This window comes from Octopus sinensis, linkage group LG15, assembly GCF_006345805.1.
Source record: "Octopus sinensis linkage group LG15, ASM634580v1, whole genome shotgun sequence".
NCBI lineage: Eukaryota > Metazoa > Mollusca > Cephalopoda > Octopoda > Octopodidae > Octopus > Octopus sinensis.
In genome coordinates, this window is record NC_043011.1 from 22,671,086 (window position 1) to 22,678,585 (window position 7,500).

Genomic DNA, 7,500 nt, shown 5'->3' on the forward strand with positions numbered 1-7,500 from the left:
TCGCCCGGCGTTGCTCGGGTTTGTAAGGGAAATAACTATATAAGCATTTTTAGAGAGTTACTTCCCTTATAGATGCCAATTCGGGCTTTCTTAGCTATTTCTGTTTTGGTGTCTTCAAGCCATGAAGTCGTTGTTCTAAAAGAACGCTGGTCTCCTTGACAACGCTTTACGACGTTGATTTCCTTACACTCCCTTCCCCACAGCTTCACGAGGAGGGAAGAAGGAGGAGAAGCAAACAGTGCAGGTGTGACCATGGACGCCAACTCCGCCGCCATCGACACACGAAAAATTATGCATTAAAATGGAATAAAAAATTATGTTAAATTATTTTTAAAATCGTAGACTCATCGTAGACGCACGCTAATAGCCAGACGGGCTCGATATGAATTACGACTATAAGATACCCGAATTTGGTTAAACTGCACCGCAAAATGTGGGAGTAGTTAGGAATCTAAATCGAAGGGGACAGACACTCACACAACTACAGTTTTATATATATAGATAGATGTATGCATATATTGAGATCTCAGTAGGGTGTTTTTAAACCTGCCTAAGTAGAAATTTTGTGTCATTGCAAATCGCAATTATTAATGACGTTGTCTGTCTGTCTGTCTGTCCGTCTATCTATCTATCTATCTATCTATCTATCTATCTATCTGTCTGTCTGTCTGTCTGTCTATCAGTTTGCCCGTCTGTCTGTCTGATTGCCTGCCTGCCTGTCTATCAATCATTCAGTGAATGAATGAATCTATCTGTCTGTCTGTCTATCTATCTATCTATCTATCTATCTAATCTATCTATCTATTTATCTATCTATATGTCTGTCTGTCTGTCTGTCTGTCTGTCTGTCTGTCTGTCTGTCTGTCTGTCTGTCTGTCTGACTATGTACATACATAATGGCTGTCTCCTCGTTCGACGAGCATGAGCATCGCAAACAAATCCAGACCCTGTTCCACACACTTCTGAAGCTGTCTAGCTGAAAAGATCAATAAAGTGCGTATACATACATACATACATACATACATACATACTTACATACTTAGATACAAGTACACACTTCTGCATTCAAGTATACGCGCACACATACGCATAAATACACACGCAAGCACACATGCATATATATAATATATATATATACATATGAATATACATGCATATATATATATATATATATATAATATATATATATAATATATATATATATATAATATACATAAGTATATATAGACATATACGTGCATATATACGTATGTGTGTGTGTATATATATATATATACGTGTGTAATATAACGTATTTTATACTGTCGTATTGTTTTCAATAATAAATGAAGTAAGCAAATCTTATACGTGTTTTATCTTTTATTTACATCTTAGAAACGAGTTATTTATGTATTCAATGGATCTTTTCTGTTGCTGTCACAGTTTTTGAAATGTTGTTCCAATTATTTTCAAATTTGGTGTACTGATGTAATTTTGTATGCTAATTATGGAAAGGAAATTCATTTTTGCCATAAATTGATAAATAAAAAGTTGATAGCTTTTAATGGTTGCAAATTTGAGGTAGTTTTAGACAATTGAAAACCACAGACACATTAGTGCTTGTTTCCATAGTAACAAGCCAAGATGTCTGCTTAAAACTATTAATTATTTTCTTTGACTTGATCTATATTCTGAACTTTAGTTTTTGAATTTTCGCTACAAAAAAAAAAAAAATCTTTGGCGATGTTTCCTTTTTAAGTTGCTTACATGCCTGTCTGAACGTTTGCTTTGCATCATTTTATTAGACAGAAAATTTTATGGGTTTTTTTCTGCTGCTGTCACAATTTTTGAAACTTTAAAATGAAGTGAAAATATTTAAATTTGGCATATTGATGTAATTTTCTGCACTGAATCTGATTTTGTTCCAGAAAAACTTTAGAGAAATGTTCACTAAAAATATGTTACTCATTGATTTACCCCAGATCATCCATTGGTCGGGCTGACCCTAAGTACCAACCTTAAATCCTTACTCTAACCTCAAACCCTAAACCCTAACTCTAGCCCAAACTCAAACTATAAACCCTAATTCTAAGCCTAAACTCTAACCCTAAACCCTAATTCTAAACCCCAATCCTAAGCCCTAACTCTAACCTTGGTGTATCTCAAACTTTCGTTTTTGAATTTTCGCTACAAAAAAATGTATTGATTTTTTTTTTGGGGGGGGGGGTAATTTAACGGACATTTTTATTGTTTTGGGTTGTTTTTTTCTTTTGTAATTTAACGTACAATTTTCTTTCTGTAATTTTTGCAAAAAAAAAAAAAGTTTCATTGAGGATTTTTCTGTCTTATGTTGTCTGTTCTAACGTTTCACATGACTTTATTCATTTAAACTTATTAATACTTCAAAACTTCTGACAACTTTTATTTCATTTAATAAAAGTGTGTCGTCGTAATACTGTGATAGATAGCTTTCTCGTTGGAAATGTCAACTTCCAAATCCTGTTTTCTGATTGGGCAAAAATCATCAAAATTTAAACCTCTGTAACATTTCCCCAAATTTTTTTCTGGAACAAGTGAATAACAAAATCAGATTCAGCATGAAAACTTAACATGAATATTCCAGATTCAAAAATTTTCTCTTTATCTTAAAATTTCAAAAACTGTGCCAACAACAGAAAAGATCTTATTTAGTTAAAGGGACTTAGTTCAATGTTATATCCAGTTACATACACATAATACATTTATGTATGTTTGTGTACAACATCTATCTATATATATATATGTGTTTGTGTATGTGGGTGCGCAAGGGTTTGAACAAATGGATGAATGCCGATAAAATGTTCTCAAAGAAATCATATCGTGTTGATAAAGTATAAGTTTCAACAACATTGATCGTCTGTTCCGACAGAATTTCTTAACAAGGAAGGAAGATGAAGAAAAAATAAAAAAAGAGAAATCCATTATCCAGTCTACCCATCTTGTAGCTACCTTTTCGTTGCCTACTTTTATCTTTATCTTATATATAAGCTTATCCTTAATTCTATTATTGTTGGTGCTTCAAAGATTTTCAAAGAAAATTACTTGTGCAGATACGGACATATGATAAATGTGTACCGTATATACCGCAAGCGCGCACACATGCTCGCACACACACACACACACACACACACACACACACACACCACACACACACACACACACACACAGCGTACATAGTGTATTATTGATGAGTTTATTAACCCATCAGGTCCATGAGAAGCCACTGAAAGTCTAAGTTTGGTTATATCAATCAGTCTGGTATAGTCTATCCGTCAAAACCTAATATTAAGTACGCAGACGCACTTGCATCCACCCCAACACACACACTTACTCACCCCAACTACCCCATCAAGCCCATATATGCATGTTTGTGTGCTTAGAGAGAGAGAGAAATATTTAGCTGTATTTGCGGAGTGAAATACACACACACACACACACACACACACACACACACACATACCCGCATGCATGGTAACGCCTAGTGGGCAGTTAATACAAGGGAGATAATAATTTCTTCATACTATTTGGCAGGATAAAATGTTTGTATCTGAAATAAAGGAATAAGGAAAAAATAGATTTTTTTTATTGCTTACTGGTGTGCTGTAGAAGATAAGAACCCTGGTGTATTGCAGAAGATATATATATATATATATATATATATGAAGAGGTGCGTGTGTGTGTGTACATACATACGTACACACACACGCACACACACATATATATACATCCATATATATATATAAATATAATGATAGACAGACAGACAGACGGACGGCGGATGGATGGATACAGACTAAGGCGTTACCTTCAAATATGCTTATAAAGTTTATTCTATGGGTGAAGTACTCCCACGTCCTGACTCTCTTTCTTTCTTTCTTTCTTTCTTTCTCTCTTTCTTTCTTTCTTTCTTTCTTTCAATCTTTCTTTATTTATTTCTCTCTCTCCCTTTCTCCCCCTCTCTCTCCCTTTCTCTCCCTCTCTCTCCCTTTCTCTCCCTCTCTCTCTCTTTACACAATCTCACCAACTCGTAAAATGAAACATGCAAAAACATACAGCAATGAAAACAAAGGATTTTCAAAAGTAAACATACCTGCCCGAGCACATGAACGCACATACATACACGTGCATATGCACGAGTTTAAAATACAGTGCAATATTACACACACACTCACACACACCACATATGTATGTATGCATTCATATATATATGTATGTATACATAAATATATCAATATCAATATATATATTGTTACGGGACCTCCGAACGAAAGCTGTTACGGAATCCCTCCCGATCGACCAGAGAGTGCTTGCCACGGAACTCACAGAGGAGAGAGACAACAACTACAACAACAGCTGCAAGAAGAGACACAGAGGCAACCGAGAGAGACACAGCAGAAGGCAATTGGCTTACATTTAGCCTACTAGTTTATAACACTTTATAATTGTTACAACATCAAATACATATCAGATACATCAAAGAGGAAATACATGCAAGTAACAACACATCAAATGCAATAACAACAGCATTTAAAGATACATCAGATATATCAAAGAAGGAGAATCAACAGCATGCAGATGCAATATAAGAACAGTTCTGTTTCAAATCACATTAACGTTACAGTTCAAAGGACATTAAAGGCATATACAGTTCAATGTTCATTAAAGACTACAACAGAGTCTCTCTCTTTCTTTAACAGTTCTGTAACACATATCAACACAGTTCACATTGTTCTTTTTACTGTCTCATTTCTTTTCCAGCCTTTATAACACATCGACAAGTCCTTTACTCAATTCACATATCAATACAACAATTTACGTACCGTTACAGTTCCTACTATAATAACTGTGCCTTCCCTCCGCCGTAATCTCTCTCCATCGCCGCTTAGTCCTATGTGCATGTCTTCCTCAGCCCCTCATCCTCTCACTCTACTGTCATCTCTCATGACAAGCTCCCAACTACCGACTGCTCGCCTTGAATCCCAAATGCTGACTATCTCTCAATCTCTCCGGCCGGAACTGAACTACTTAGATTCACAGCTCCTGCTTTTATAAGGTAGTTTCTTTGACCCTTCCCTGACTGGCACGAGGCCAAAGGTCCCCTAAAAGCTCATTACTCTTTCTAAAACAAAGGACTGTAACTTTGCATTGTAGACTTTCAGTTTCTAAGCCAAGCAAAGTAGGTCGCCAGATCTGTCCTTAATTTGAACCACAACAATATATATGTGTGTGTGCGTGTGTGTGTGTGTGTGTGTGGCACCGCTTTGAGATGTTTAATCGAACAAATCGATCGCAGTACATAGGTTTTTTTTTAAAGTTTCGTAATTGTTCCATTGACCACTTTTGCCAAACTGCTAAATCCCAAGGACGTCAACAAGCCAATACCAGTTGTCTAGCGGTGGGTGGTGACAAACACACTCACTGAAAGACACACCCACACTCTCATTCAGTCATTCACTCACTCACTCACTTATACACACACACACACACACACACACACACACACACATACACACACACACATATATATATATATATTTAAATAAACAGAAAATAGAGAAAGCTTTTGATCAACAAACAAACAAATTGACCAACATCGGTTAATTTTTAATACAAAACATAACATTGCACATCCCTTAAACGGTTATTCCAACCTCTAACTCTGCTTACCTATACATATAGCTGACGTACACGGTAATTCTCGGGAAAGCGGGGCTTATCTTTTGGTTCCGTTCTCATAATTGTTTCGCTAATCCAATAACAACAATATAACATATGTAGCCCTTAAAACAGTTTTTGTGTATTTACAGAGAATACCGAACTGTCTTACACAGGATCTTGTTTTTAGGATTTCCCAATAAGTTATGAATAACCAAATTGTGAAGTCAGTTATGTAATAACATGAAATTAGTCATTCGATAGTGAGAATTCAAATAAAGTAGCCCCGAAAAGGGCTTTAATGTGTTCCCAGAGTATATAGAACATATATATGTATACTAAAATCATGAAACATGTTAAGTAATAAAAGGCTAATCAGATATGAGATATCAATTCGAGATAAATAACTCTGGAAAGGGCTATTTACTTGTTTAAGGCTTGTACTGGATAAATTGCGAAAATAACTCTAACAGTTCAAATACTAAGAAATAAGCATACTCAATTACATTTTTACCAAATAATTTTGAAAAATGAATGAATTATTTCCCTTGGATCTCTTCCTGGGGGCCCATTATCGATTTTGTTTTCAACAATATGAGTATGCCATGAGGTTTCCAGACATGAGTTCTACCCATGTGTCAAGTTTCATCAAAATTGATAAAACGGTGTTGGAGGAGTTAGCTGACAACTCCACAAACACACCCACAGACAGAATTTCCCTACCACACACACACACATACACACACACATATATATCGATGTACATACATCTATACATATATATATATGCATATGTGGGCACAGGACGTCATGAAACGTTTACAACAACAAAAAAAGAATTGCGAAGTACGAGTATATGGAATATAAACTATTTTTTCGAACAACGAAAGACAAAAATGGAAACCAAGACAAACAACATAAAGAACGACCATTCATCAGTTGTTTGCTGTTTTTCTACTCTCGTATTTCGAGCAGGTGAAAATAGCCCAGAATTAAGGTTGGCGGGAGCCGCGGCACATCGAGACTGTATCCAGATCGCTGCGAGCAATTTTAAGAAGGCCAGAGCAACTGCAGAGGACGAGCAACGCCAAAGAAAGGAAGAGTCATCTTCACAATCCCCATCCGAGCAAAGCCTACATACTTGCCCCAATTAAACCTGAACCTGTCGAACGAGGATCGACTTACATAGGCATCTAACTACTTGCTGTTCTTCCTTATGAACTTCGGACACGAAGATCTTCCATCATTACACACACACACACACACACACACACATTTTCTTATTTAGTAGAAGCAACTGAGTAAGTCATGGTCCAAGAGTTTTGTAACTGCCAACGCACGAAACTCTCGGTCCTTGAGTTTCTCTGTTGCTTCCACTAAATATTAATTTTTAAAATATCCTTATACTCGTATTTTCAGTACTATTTTTCCTGTTTGCATAGATGTGAATATGTTCAAAGAACGCATTCACATCTACGCTTCGTAGATCACTGAGATGTTTTGGCAAGGTATTGAAAAGCTATGCGCCCTTGAACCCTTAGGTGTTACAGTATTGAGCCCTTACTCTAGATGTGAAGGTCGGGATCTTTGATACTGTGCAGTGGCGTCCAGTTCGGAGAGTGGTATAGCTTAAAATCCTAAAGTCCAGTGCTAGACCCTCCTGGATTTTCAATATATATCTTCTAAGTGTCGCAGTGTGAACTGCCTCGGACTTCCCTGTTAATTTGGTGCTTTGTGGTGACAATTAATGGGACTCGTAGTCCAGGCGACTGAGAACAAATGTTCTACATAGGAGCAACAAGGTTTCCTTTTTCCAACCATCAATTC